This window comes from Macaca nemestrina, chromosome 3 (assembly GCF_043159975.1).
Source record: "Macaca nemestrina isolate mMacNem1 chromosome 3, mMacNem.hap1, whole genome shotgun sequence".
NCBI lineage: Eukaryota > Metazoa > Chordata > Mammalia > Primates > Cercopithecidae > Macaca > Macaca nemestrina.
In genome coordinates, this window is record NC_092127.1 from 161,730,258 (window position 1) to 161,744,148 (window position 13,891).

Consider the following 13,891-nt stretch of genomic DNA (forward strand, 5'->3'; position numbering starts at 1 on the left):
TAGAAAAACCAAGACTCTACAAAAACTCTTAGAACTGATAAGTTGAGTAAAATTACAAGATATAAAATCAAAACAAAAATCAGTAATACTTCTACACACCAATAATAAAATTACAAAGAAAGAAATCACGAATAAATTTCATTTACAATAACTACAAAAAAAGTAACTAGGACTACATTTAACCAAGAGGTGAATGAGCTCTAGAAGGAAAACTACAAAACACTGATGAAAGAAATTGAAGAATACACACACACACAAGAATGGAAAGACATCCCATGCACATGAATGGAAATAATTAATACCATTAAAGTGATCATACTTCCCTAAGCCATCTACAGATTAAATGCAATCCCTGTCAAAATACCAATGTCGTTTTTTTCACAGAAACAGTAAAAACAATCCTAAAATTGTATAGAACATAAAAAACACCCAAAGAGCCAAAAAAATCCTGAGCAAAAAGAACAGAGCTGTAAGCATCAAACTATCCTTGCAAGAATATAATAACCAAAATAAACATTATGTTGGTGTAAAAGTGGACACATAGACTGATGCAACCCAATAAGAAACCTAGACATAAATCCAGAAATTTACAGCCAATTAATTTTTGACAAGGACTCCAAGAGTATACACTGTGGAAAAGACACTGTTTTTAATAAATAGCACTGGGAAAATTGGATTGCCTCATGCAGAAGAATGAAAGTAGACCCCTATTTCTCATTACATACAAATTCAACCGAAGATGGATTAAAACCTAAATCTAAGAATCAGAACTATTAAATGATTTGAAGAAAACAGGGAAAACACTTTAGGTCAATGGTTAGGCAAAACATTATTGGATAAGACCTTAAAATTACAGACAACTAAAACAAAAATAGTCAAATGAGACTGTATTAAACTAAAAGTCTTCTGTACAGCCAAAATAAATAAATAAATAAATAAATAATCAGAAGAGTGAAGAGATAACCTGTTGAATGGGAGAATATATTTTATAAACTATTCATCCAATGAGGGACTAATATCCTGTATATACAAGGAACAATGCAACTCAACAATAAAGAAGTGAATATTCCCAATAAAAGATGGCCAAAGGACCTGAATAAACATTCCTCAAAAGAAATCACACAAATGGCCACCAGTTATATGAAAAAAGTGCTCAACACCACTCATCATCAGGAAATGCAAATCAAAATCACAATGATGTATAATTTCACCCTAGTTAGAATGGCAATTATTAAAAAAAAAAACAAAAAGTATTACATGATTGTGAGAATATGGAGGAACACCAACTCTTATGTGCTATTTGTGTGAATGTAAATTGATATAAAAACTCAAAAAGTAATATATAGATTTCTCAGAAAACTTAAAATAGAACTACTATGCAATCCAGCAGTCCCACTACTGGGTATCTATACCGAAAAAAAGAATTAGTATATCATAAGAATACCTGCACTCATATATTTACTGTGGCACTTTACACAAGAGCAAGATGTGAATTCAACCTAACTAGCTATCAATGGTTGGAATAGATAAAGAAAATTTGGTGTATATACACGATGCAGTACTAGTCAACTATAAAAAAAATGAAGTCTTCTGACTTGCAGCAACGTGGATGGAATTAGAGGTCATTCTGTTAAGTGAAATAAGCCAGGCAGAGAAAGACAAATACTACATGTTCTTACCCATATGTGGAAACTAAAAACTTGATCACATGAAGACAGAGAAAAGAATGATAGATACCAAAGGCTGAGAAGTGTGTGAGGGTGGTAGGAGGAAATAAGAGGTGGTTGGTCAATGGGTACAAATGTGTAGTAAGAGAGAAGTAAGTTCTAATGTTAGAAAGCAGACTAGAGTGGCTATACTTAACAACAATATATTGTGTATTTCAAAGTAACTAGCATAGAGTGCTCGAGATGTTATTAGCACATAGAAGTGATAAATATTCAAGCTGATGAATGCCCCAAATACCCTGACTTGATTATCACACATTTTATGCATGTAACAAATACACGTACCTCATAAATAGGTAAAATATTACATACAAATAAAACATAAAAAAGGTAAACCTAAGCACAAAAATATTTTAGCTTCAGATATAATCAGACCTTACAGAATATAGCTGAAATCATGGGGAACTTATTATTTATTTTAAATAGAAGACACTGACAAGAAGTCATCTCCAGAGTTAAATAATTCTGTGCCACAATGGTATCTTCCAGTGAGATCCATCCTTACACTTTGCCATCTCCCATATGTAGATGTTATAGATTGAATGGTATTTCCTTAAATACATATTAACAGTTAAGTTTTGGTACCTGTAAATATGACCTTAGTTGAAAATAGGGTGTTATCAATATAACCAAGTTAAGATGAGATCATGCTGAAATAGCATGGACCCTAATCCAGTATCACTAGTGTCCTTTCAAAAAGAGGAGGAGAGACACAGACACATACAGAGAGAAGAATTTCATGTGAAGACACAGACACATTGAAACAGGGAGAAAATCATGTGATAACAGAGCAGAGACTGAAGTTACGAAGTTGTAAACTAAAAAATACAAAAGATTGCCAACAACCTCCAGAAGCCAGAAAGAGACAAGGAAGGATCCTCCTCTGGTGTCCACAGACAAAACATGTGTTTTATAAGATTTAAAGATTCTTTGGATGATGAACACAACACGGTGACATTTGGATAGGCCAAAGGCAGAGCTCCCTGTTTCTTATGGCTCTGAATAAGCAAAGGCTGTTAAACTGAGGTGCATGGGGTTGTACTCAAGGAATGGAGTACCAGATGACACTAGAGGGAGATGCTTATTGATAGCAAGCCACGTGGGGTTAGCTAGGTTTCCCAAGTTCCCGTTGGATTGTCTAATTTGAATAATGTTGCAGGCTCTGGGGGATATTGGCTGTCTATTATTTTCTGAAACCTGGCCCCTGGGGTGATTAAGGTGGTTGTATAGTGGCTTGGGGTGTGAGAATTCAAAATAGAAAACGTTTGGAGTGTTTACATTTGGGGTGAGCTGGGCAGCACAACTTACAGTTCTGGGAGAGACAATTTCTCTCTTCTCTAGGAGAGGAGAGGGGAGAATAAAGAGAATTTTGTCTTAAAACTTCTTGAATCAGCTGCTCAAGGATAACTAATGGGCTTTTAATGAGAACCTCAAAACTAGGTCAAGAAAGAATTTTTTTAAAAAAACTGTATTTACAGCACCACACTGCTAATATCTTGATTTTAGACTTCTATTATTTGGAACCATGAAAGAATAAATGTTTGTTGCAATAAGTCATCCAATTTACTGTAATTTGTTATGGCAGCCTTGGGATATTAATACACCAGGTAGTATTTGCAGTCATAAAAGTTAATGGGTGAATACAATGCAGTCCAGTGAAAAAGAAGAGCATATGTTTCTCTGCCTTTCATTAGTGAGTCAATTTTTTTCCCCAACATTTACTATATTAGTCTGCTAAGGTTGCCATAACAAAACACTGTATTTTGAATGGATTAAACAACAGAAATTAATTTTCTCACAGTTCTAGAGTCTGGAAATCCAAGATCATGTTATCAGCAGATTTGGTTTCTCCTGAAGTCTGTTTTCTGGGTGTGCATATGATTGGCATCTCACTGTATCCTTACGTGGTCCTTTCTCTGTGCTCTAGAACTGCAATGTCTCTCCTTTTAAGGCTACCCATTCTATTGGATGAGAGCCCCACTCTCTCATTTAACCTAAATCACTTGTTCAGAGGACCTAGTTCCAAATATAGGCACATTGGGAGTTAGAACTTCAACATATGAATTTTTGAGTGGGACACAGTTCAGTCCATAGCACTCTAGTAGAACACTTTTCCTGTCAGATTAGCTAGAATTTACTCATATGTCTAACCCAAGTCAATGGTCAGAAAAATTAGAACTCCATTATAAGCTTTTTACAAAGATTCACCACTTGGATTGAAAAGCATATTAACTCTTTTGAACTCATAAAAGTTGTATATTTCAACAACACTGAAATTCTACCTGCAAGAAAGAAGTGAAGATGACAATTTATGACAATAGACCATGACACACAGTCTTGAGGTCTTTTGAAATCTTGCTCCTATTAATCATTAGATTGACATACTTCCACTTGTTGTATTTTCCACTTCTAGTCTCAAATATTTTTTTTTTTTCTTTTGAGCTCATCACACTCTGTCTTTAAGGCTTTTATGTTAGTTGTTCCATCTAATTTGAATCTTGTCCCCTATGTCCTCACATAGTCAACCCATTCCTATCCTTTGTATCTCAGCTTAAATGACAGCCTCAGGAAGACCTGCCTTTTCATACAGTGTGTGTGTGTTGCTTATATAGAACACATACACACACACACACACACACACACACATAAACTTTATTACACTTGTATTATTTATACAGTGTTGTCTTCTATACTAGACCTAGAATATCCATGGCAGGAGTGTCCTTATCTGTTTTATTTATTTCTCCAACATAGTTTCTGGTATTCAGTAAACATTGGTGATTGCTTTAATGAATAGAAATAAGAAATTCAAATATTAAGAGATATTTTTGATACTAAATTTAAGTATTTCAAAATGGCTCAATCCATTAGCTGAATTATGGAAGATAAGAAATAGAGAGCATGTATAAATTGTAAAAAGTGTCACCTTTGGTAAAGTAATAATATTCAAATAGAGATATATTTGTGATGAATTAAATATATAAAATAACGTGAAGGAATATCTTTCAATACCATGCACCTGTATCATGTTCAAATTCAGTTAATAATTGCAAGACTAGACAAACTGGGTATTTAATTTCAGGCATATAAATACATTATTTTATTGAATCTGAATATTTTCTTTTCTCTTTAGGTTGCAAAAACATGATGCCAATGATAACATATCTTCTATGAACTACATTTAAATTAGAACACTTTTTATCCATAAAGTTAAGGGAGGAGGTGAAGCAAGATGGCCAAATGATCCCCCCCACTCCCTACAGGAACACCAAATTGAATAACTATCCACCAAAAAAAAAAAAAAAAAAAAAAAAAAAAAAAGCACCTTCATGAGGACCCAAGATCAGGGGAACAATCCCAGTAACTTGTTTTAACACCATATTAAAGGAAAGAGGCACTGAAGAGGGTAGTAAATACAGTCTTGCATTGTCTACATCACCTCTCCCCTATTCCGTGACAGTAGCCACATGGAGTGGAAAGAAAATCTGTACACTTTGGCGGGGGAGATTGCAGTGATTGTGGAAATTTGCAACAGAACCAAGTGCTGTCTTGTGACAATTGAAGGCAACAAAGGGCAGAACTCAGTTGACATCCATGGAGGGAACTTTTAGACCAACCCTAGCCAGAGGCAAATTGTCTATTCCATCAGTCAGAACCTAAGTTCCTGCAGGCCCTGTCTCTGTGGTCTAAAGTGCCCTAGGGTCCTCAATGCACTTGAAATGCAATATAGGTCCTTGCAATTCCTGGGCAAGTCCTATTCTGTGTTGGGCTTGGAGTCAGTGGACTGGAGAGGGAGCACACAACCTAATGAGATAATAGCCAGTGGACTGGGGAGGCCAAGGGAGTGTTTGCATTACCCCTTCCCCAACCTCAGACAGCACAGTTCACAGCTCTCAGAGAGATACCTTCCCTCTTCTTGAGGAGAGGAGGTGGGAAAATAAAGAGAACTTTGTCTTGAAACTTGGATACCAGCTCAGCCACAGTAGATTAGGCCAACAGACAGAGTCCTGTGGCCCCCAGTCCAGGCCCTAGCTTTGATATTTCATTTTTAAACACAATCTGTGTCAGAAGGAACCTTGAAGGGAAGGACCAGTCCTGGAAGAATTCATCATTTGCTGACTAAAGAACCATTGATACCTGCATAATCAACAGTGGTTGATTAAAGAGGAGGTAGAGAAAGAGAGCAGGGTAGAAAGTTTATTCAGTGGGATAATAACAGAGAACATCCCAAACCTAAAGAAAGATATCAATATTCAAGTACAAGAAAGTTATAAAACAACAAACAGACGTAACCCAAAGAAAACTACTCAATACATTTAATAATCAAATTCCCAAAGGTCAAGGATAAAGAAAGAATCCTAAAAGCAGCAAGAGAGAAGAAACAAATAACATATAAAGGATCACCAATATGTCTGGCAGCAGACTCCCAGTGGAAACCTGACAGGAAACTGCTAACAGAGAAAAACTTTCATACTAGAAATGTACATCCAGGGAAAATATCCTTCAAACATGAAAGAGAAATACTTTCCCAGACGAACAAAACTGAGGAATTTCATCCACACCAGACCTGTACTACAAGAAATGCTGATGGCAGTTCTTCAATCTGAAAATAATGATGTTAATAAACAATAAAAAATCATCTGAAGGTTCAAAACTCACAGGTAATAGTAAGTACACAAAAGAAAACACAAAATATTATAACACTATAATTGTGGTGTGTAAACTACTCATATCTTGTAAAAAGACTAAAACATGAACCTATCAAAAATAATAAACACTTTTCAAGACATAGATAGTATAAGATATAAATAGAAACAAGAAGTAAGAAAGCAGAGGGGATGAAATTAAAGTGTAAAGCTTTTATTAGTTTTTTCTTTGCTTCTTTATTAGTTTGTTTATGCAGTTGGTGCTATGTTGTCACACTTTTAAAATAATGGATTATAAGATATTATTTGTATTCAGTGGAATTTTCTTAGAATTTGTCCTCGGAGACCTACTTTTTTACCTTGGGATAGCCTCTCTCTCACCCTTGCCCCCTCCTCACATGGTCAACAATCTCCAGCAGCTAGGGCTGCCCACACCATCCCAGTTCCAACCTCCCTACTCTGGGATTTGTATTTGGGTGGAGAGACCTGACCTGAGCATCTTCATTGTTTAACTTTTCTGTCTAAGGCTGATTCTCTAGTGTGGAGAGAGAGGCTGGGTCCTTATAATTTTTAAATAATTTGGTGTAATTTGTTGTAGATTTTTAAATTTCCCTTTTGGAAGGAACCCATTAAAAAATAGATTATTTGTAAGCCTTATGGTAATGTAAAATCAAAAAACATGTAACAGTTACACACACACAAAAAAGAAATTAAAGCATACCACCTGAGAAAAACATCTTACTTAAAAGAAGACAGGAAGAAAGAAAAGAAGGAAGAGTAGACCACAAAATGAACAACAACAACAACAAAAATAGCAAAATGCAGGAATAAGTTCTTACTTATCAGTAAGTGTGAATGGACCAAGCTTTCCAATCATAAGACATAGAGTGGCTAAATGGATAACAAAGAAGGATCTTTGATTTGTTGCCTACAAGAAACACACTTCATCTGTAAAGACACAAATAGACTAAAAACAATGGGATGGAAGATATTCCATGACAATGAAAACATAAAAGAGTAAGAGTAGCTGTATTTATATGAGGCAAAATAGATTTCAGGATAAAAATTATAAGCTGAAACAAAGAAAGTCATTATATAATGATAAAGGAGACAATTCAGCAAGAGGGCATAACAATTGTAAGTATATATGTATCTAAAACTGGAGTGCCCCAATATAGAAAGCAAATATTATTAGATTTATGGAGAGAGATGCACTGCAATATGATAATAGCTGGAGACTAACATCTCAATTTCATCACTGGACAGATAATCTAGACAGAAAATCAAAAGAGAAACATTAGGCTTAATCTGCACTGTAGACTAAATGAACCTAATAGATATTCACAGAATATTTCATCCAATGGATGCAGAATACACATCCTTTCTCTTCAGCATATGAATCATTCTCAAGGATAGACTATATGTTAGGTCACAAAACAAGTCTTAAATAATTTAAAAATGTGAAAATATATTAAGGATGTTCTCTAACCACAATGGAATAAAAGTAGAATTGTATAACATAAGGAATTTTGGAAACTGTGCAAATACATGGAAATTAAACACTATGCTCCTTAATGATCAATGGATCAATGATAAAATTAAGAAAGAAATTTAAAAGTTTCTTTAAACAAATAAAAATGGAAGCACAATATACTAAATTCTATAGCATACAACAAAAGCAATACTAACAGGAAATTTTATAGCAGTAAGTGCCTACATCAAAAAAGTAAAAAAACAAAAGCAAAAACAAAAAAACTTCAAATAAAAAACATAACAATGCATCACAAAGAACTCAAAAAGTAAGAACAAACCAAACCCAAAATTAATAAGATATAATAAAAATAAGAGCAGGAACATATAAAATTGAAATGAATAAAGCAGTAGAAAAGATCAAGGAAATAAACAAAGAAAAAAATTAGCCTAGCTGAGGACAAAAGGAGAGGAAAAACCCAAATAAATAAAATTAGAGATAAACATGTAGATGTTTCAGCTGATACCAGGCAGAAATTCAAAGGATTTTAGAGGCTACTCTGAGTAAGTAATATGTCAATCAAGTGGAAAGCTAGAAGAAATGATAAATTTATTACAAGAAATACACAAATGCAACCTTACAAGACTGGACAATAAATAAATCTAAAACCTGAAGAGATCAGTAACAATTAATACAATTAAAGTGGTGATAAATAGGCCTCCCGGAAAGAAAAACCCAGGACTTGATGGCTGAATTTCACTAAACATGTAAAGAAAAAACGAATACCAATTCATTGCTGAATTTCACCAAACATATAAAGAAAAACTAATACCAGTCTTACTCAAACTATTCTGAAAAAATATGACAGAAAGGAGTACTATCAAACTCATTCTATTAGGCCAGTATTACCCTCATAACAAAACCAGACAAAGACACATTAGAAAAAGTAAACTACAGGTTAATATCCCTGATTTATCTTGATGAGATAATTCTCAACAAAATACTAGCTAACTGAAATCAACAACACATTTAGAAGATCATTCTTTATGACCAAATGGGATTTATCCCAGGGATGCAAGAATGGATCTTGAAATATGCAAATCAATCAATGTGATACATCACATAAACAGAATGAAGGACAAACATCACACGATCATTTCAATAGTGGGTGAAAACACCTTTGATGAAATTTAATATCCCTTTATGATAAAAAAAAAAAATCCCTCAAAAAACTAAGTGTAAAAGGAACATACCTCAATACAATAGAGGCCATATGTGACAGACCCACAGCTAGTATCATACTGATTGGGGAAAACTGAAAGTCTTTCTTCTAAGATCTGGAATAAGACAATGCTGCTCACTTTCACCACCATTATTCAACATAGTATTGGAAATCCCAGCTAGAGCAATCAAACAAGAGAACAAAATAAAAGGCATCAAAATTGGAAGAAGTCAAATTATTCTTTTTTGCAGATGATATAATCTTACATTTGGAAAATAAATAAATAAATAAACAACTGGGCCGAGCCGAGCCCCTCCTGCTCCCTTTAGGAGTCAAAATGGCGGCGAGGGGAACCTAGAGCAGTCCCGGAGCCTGAGCCACTGACAGAAGAGGAGAGGGCGGTGGCGGCGGTGGGAGGAGGATGGCTGAGGGTGCTGGTGCGGGTGCGGACTGCGGTGCTGGTGGCGGCGGCGGCGGGGGCGACGGCAGCAGTCCCAGCGGCAGCAGCAGCGGCGGGAGGAGCCTCCGGGAGATGGATGAAAAGAGGCTGCTGGATCCAGGGTTGAAGGTTCATAAAGGCTCTGGGATTATACTCTGAAGAACCCGCAGACGGAATGCCTGAGTGACTGAAGAAAATGGGTGCTAATGCATCTAATTATCCTCATTCATGTTCACTGAGGGTAGGGGGAAATTCACAGGCCCAGCAGACTTTTATAGGGACATCATCCTATTCTCACCAAGGCTATGGTTGTGAATCAAAATTGTATAGCCTTGACCATGGCCATGAGAAATCACAAGACAAAAAAAAGAGAACCTCTGGCCTTGCCACCCTCAAAAAGAAGTTTATTAAGCGTCGGAAATCTAATAGGTCTGCCGATCATGCCAAGCAGATGCGAGAACTCCTCTCTGGGTGGGATGTTAGAGATGTCAATGCTTTAGTGGAGGAATATGAGGGAACGTCAGCATTAAACGAGCTTTCTCTACATGCCAGTTTGGCTAGACCAGAAGCCCAGACATTGCAGAAAGATATGCTGATCTTTATGAGTACAAGTATTGTACTGATGTAGACTTAATATTTCAAGAAACTTGTTTCCCTGTTCATAGTGCCATTTTGGCAGCAAGGTGTCCATTTTTTAAAACACTGCTTTCTTCCTCACCTGAGTATGGGGCAGAGATAATAATGGACATCAATACATCTGGTATTGATATGCCCATGTTTTCTGCTTTGCTTCACTATTTTTATACAGGAGAGTTTGGAATGGAGGACTCAAGGTTTCAAAATGTCGATATCCTTGTTCAGCTTAGTGAAGAATTTGGAATACCAAATTCCCTTGATGTAGATATGCGTGGACTCTTTGATTACATGTGTTATTATGATGTCGTCCTTGGTTTTTCTTCGGACTCGGAACTGGTTGAAGCTTTTGGTGGAAATCAGAACTGTTTAGATGAAGAGCTCAAAGCCCACAAGGCTGTTATTTCTGCACGGTCCCCATTTTTTCGAAATTTATTACAAAGGAGGATACGAACTGGTGAAGAAATCACAGACCGAACTTTGAGGACTCCCACAAGAATTATAATAGATGAGTCCATTATACCAAAAAAAGGTGCAAAAGTGATATTATACTGTATGTATACCGACGTGGTGGACCTCTCTGTTTTGCACTGTAGCCCCTCTGTGGGAAGTCTCAGTGAAGTTCAGGCTCTTGTCGCAGGGAAGCCAAACATGACCAGGGCAGAAGAAGCCATGGAACTTTACCACATAGCATTGTTCTTGGAATTTAACATGCTTGCACAAGAGGAGACTACAGTCAGCAGGCCTGCCTGTGCAGCAGAGCTTTCAAACAGCTGTTTACTGCCTCAGTCTTACATATGAAAACCCATCCAAGGATAACTGGACATTTGAGGAAAGCTTCCAAATTGAGACAGAGATCAGAGAAAAAAGAACAAAGTCCTGGAGGAAACAGACAATGAAGGGAGCAGAAGAAAAACTTCAGTAGAATCAAAACATCCTTATGTAAAAGAACTTTTTATGGAATCAGTGAGACATAAACAGGATGCTATTACAGTAAAAACAGGAGCTCTTCAAAATAAGATAGCGGAAATGAAAGATATAATGGAAGCATTGAAAGGTACAGTTGAGGAAATCTAGAAAGTAAATAATAATGAAGAGATGAGTGGAGACAAATAAGAAAATTAGAGTATTCATCCAGGGTCTAATATCTAACAAATAGTGGCTTTAGAGATATATATATACCAGAGAAAAGTGAAGAGAAGACAGTATCTAAGGAGTAATATAAGAAATATTTCCAAAACTAAAGGAATTTCTATATAAAAAGTTTCTTTTTCAGAGCACTAGGGGAAAAGAGACAATTTTAAACTGTTGCAGGGAGGAGAAAAATTAGGTTCCATGCAAAGAAATAGGAATCAGATGGTATTGAAATTTTCAGTAGCAACAACTGAATACCACAATACAGTGAAGTAGTGCCTTCCAAAAGCTGATGGAAAATTATTTTAAACACAAAATCCTATATTTAGACAAATAGTCAATCAAGTGTAAGGCTAAATAAAGGCATTTTTCAGTTATACCTCAAAAAACTGCCTGAGCAGGGATATTTCCCCTACTTCCCCACTCAGGCAGCTGCTGAGAACATATTCCACCAAATGACGAAGCAAACCAAGAACACAGAAGTGAAGGATCTAGAAAATGGAGCCCAGCACAGAAAGGAAGCAAAGGGAGATCCCAGGCGTCAGCCACATGGTAGGTCTAGTGGGCTTTCAGTCTAGCCCAGACCGGGAGGGTGAAAGGCTCTAAGGAAAGAGGTGTCTGGGAAGAAATCAATTACTTTCAATGTTTGAACATTAAATAGCAAATGACAAAGCGAAAAAAAGTAAATAAATAAATAAATAAATAAATAAATAAACAAACAACTGAAGACTCCACCAAAAAACTATTCAAACTGATAAACAAATTCAGTAAAGTTGCAGGATACAAAATTAACATCTAAAAATCTATATGTAGCATTTCTATATGCCAATAGTGAACAACCTGAAAAATAAATCAACAATGTAATCCCATTTACAATAGCCACAAATAAAATAAAATACCTAGGGATAAACTTAAGGTAGTGAAAAATCTCTACAATAAAAGCTATAAAACATCGATGCAAGAAATTGAAGAGGGCACAAAAAAAATAGAAAGATATTCTACGTTAATGGATTGGAAGAATCAGTATTGTTAAAATGTCTATATGACCCAAAGCTGTCTACAGATTCAATGCAATCCCTATCAAAGTATCTATGACATTCTTCACAGAAGTAGAAAATAATCCTAAAACTTTTAAGGAACCATGAGAGATATAGAACAACAAAAGCTATCCTGAGCAAAATAAAAAATGGAAAGAACCACATTACTTGACTTAACTATGTCTAAAAGAAAACATTGATAAAATTCTCCAGGACTTTGGACTGGGCAAGTATTTCTTGAGTAATACCCCACAAGCACAGGCAACCAAAGCAAAAATGGACCAATGTGATTACATTAGCTTAAAAATCTGCACAGCAAAGTTAGCAATCAACGAAGTGAAGAGAAAATCCACAGAATGGGAGAAAATATTTGGAAACTGTTCATCAGACAAGGGATTAACAGCCAGAATTTATAAGGAGCTCACTAACTCGATAGAAGAAAATCTAATAATCTGATAAAAACACTGGGAAAAGATTTGAATAAACATTTCCCAAAGGAAGACATACAAATGGCAAAAAGATATATGAAAAGGTGCTCAACATCATTGATAACCTGAGAAATATAAATCAAAACTACAATGAGATATCATCTTACTCTAGTTAAAATAGCTTTTATCCAAAAGACAGGCAATAACAAATGCTGATGAGATGTGAAGGAAAGGGAAGCTTCATACACTTTTCTTGGGAATGTTAATTCGTAAAACTACTATGGAGAAAATTTTGAAAGTTCCTGAGAAAACTAAAAATAGAGCTACCACATAATTCAGCAATCCCACTGCTGGGTATATATCCAAAAGAAAGGAAATCAGCGTATTGAAGAGATATCTGCCTTCCCGTGTTCGTTGCATCACTGTTCAGGGTAGCTAAGGTTTGGGAACAACCCAAGTGTCCATCAGCAGATGAATGGGTAAAGAAAATGAGGGATACGTACACAATAGAGTACTATTCAGCCATAAAAAAGAATAAGATCCTGTCATTTGCAACAACATCGATGAAACTGGAGGACATGTTGTTAAGTGAAATAAGCCAGGCACAGAAATACAAACTTCGTATATTCTAACTTCTTTATGAGAGCTAAAAATTTAAAACAATTGAACTCACGGAGATAGAGAATAGAATAATGGTCACAGAGGCTGGGAAGGGTAGTTGGGATGGAGTGAAGTGAGGATGGTTAATGTTTACAAAAATATAGTTAGATACAATGAATAAGATCTAGTATTTGATAGTACAACAAGGTGACTATACCCAACGATTTATTGTACATTTAAAAATAACTAAAAGAGCATAATTGGAATATTTATACCACAAAAAAATAAGTGCTTGAGGTGATGGATACCTCATTTACTCTGATGTAATTACAACACACTGCATGCCTATAACAAAATATCTCATGTACCTCATAAATATATATATCTACTATGTATCTACATAAATAAAAAATAAAACATATACATAAAACTAAAATCTACAAAATGAGGGATACTAGGGAATCTATTAAAATAGTTGTCATTTTAGACAAAGCTAACATTCCTGTGCTTAAACAAATTTTGTTGTTGTTTTAGAATGTAAGGGCATGACAGTG

General features: G+C 35.5%; 1 pseudogene; it reads left to right on the forward strand.

Moving 5' to 3' along the window:
• The first annotated feature begins 9,576 nt into the window (after positions 1 to 9,576).
• Positions 9,577 to 11,192, forward strand: LOC105487768 (BTB/POZ domain-containing protein 7 pseudogene; annotated as a pseudogene).
• The last annotated feature ends 2,699 nt before the right edge of the window (positions 11,193 to 13,891 follow it).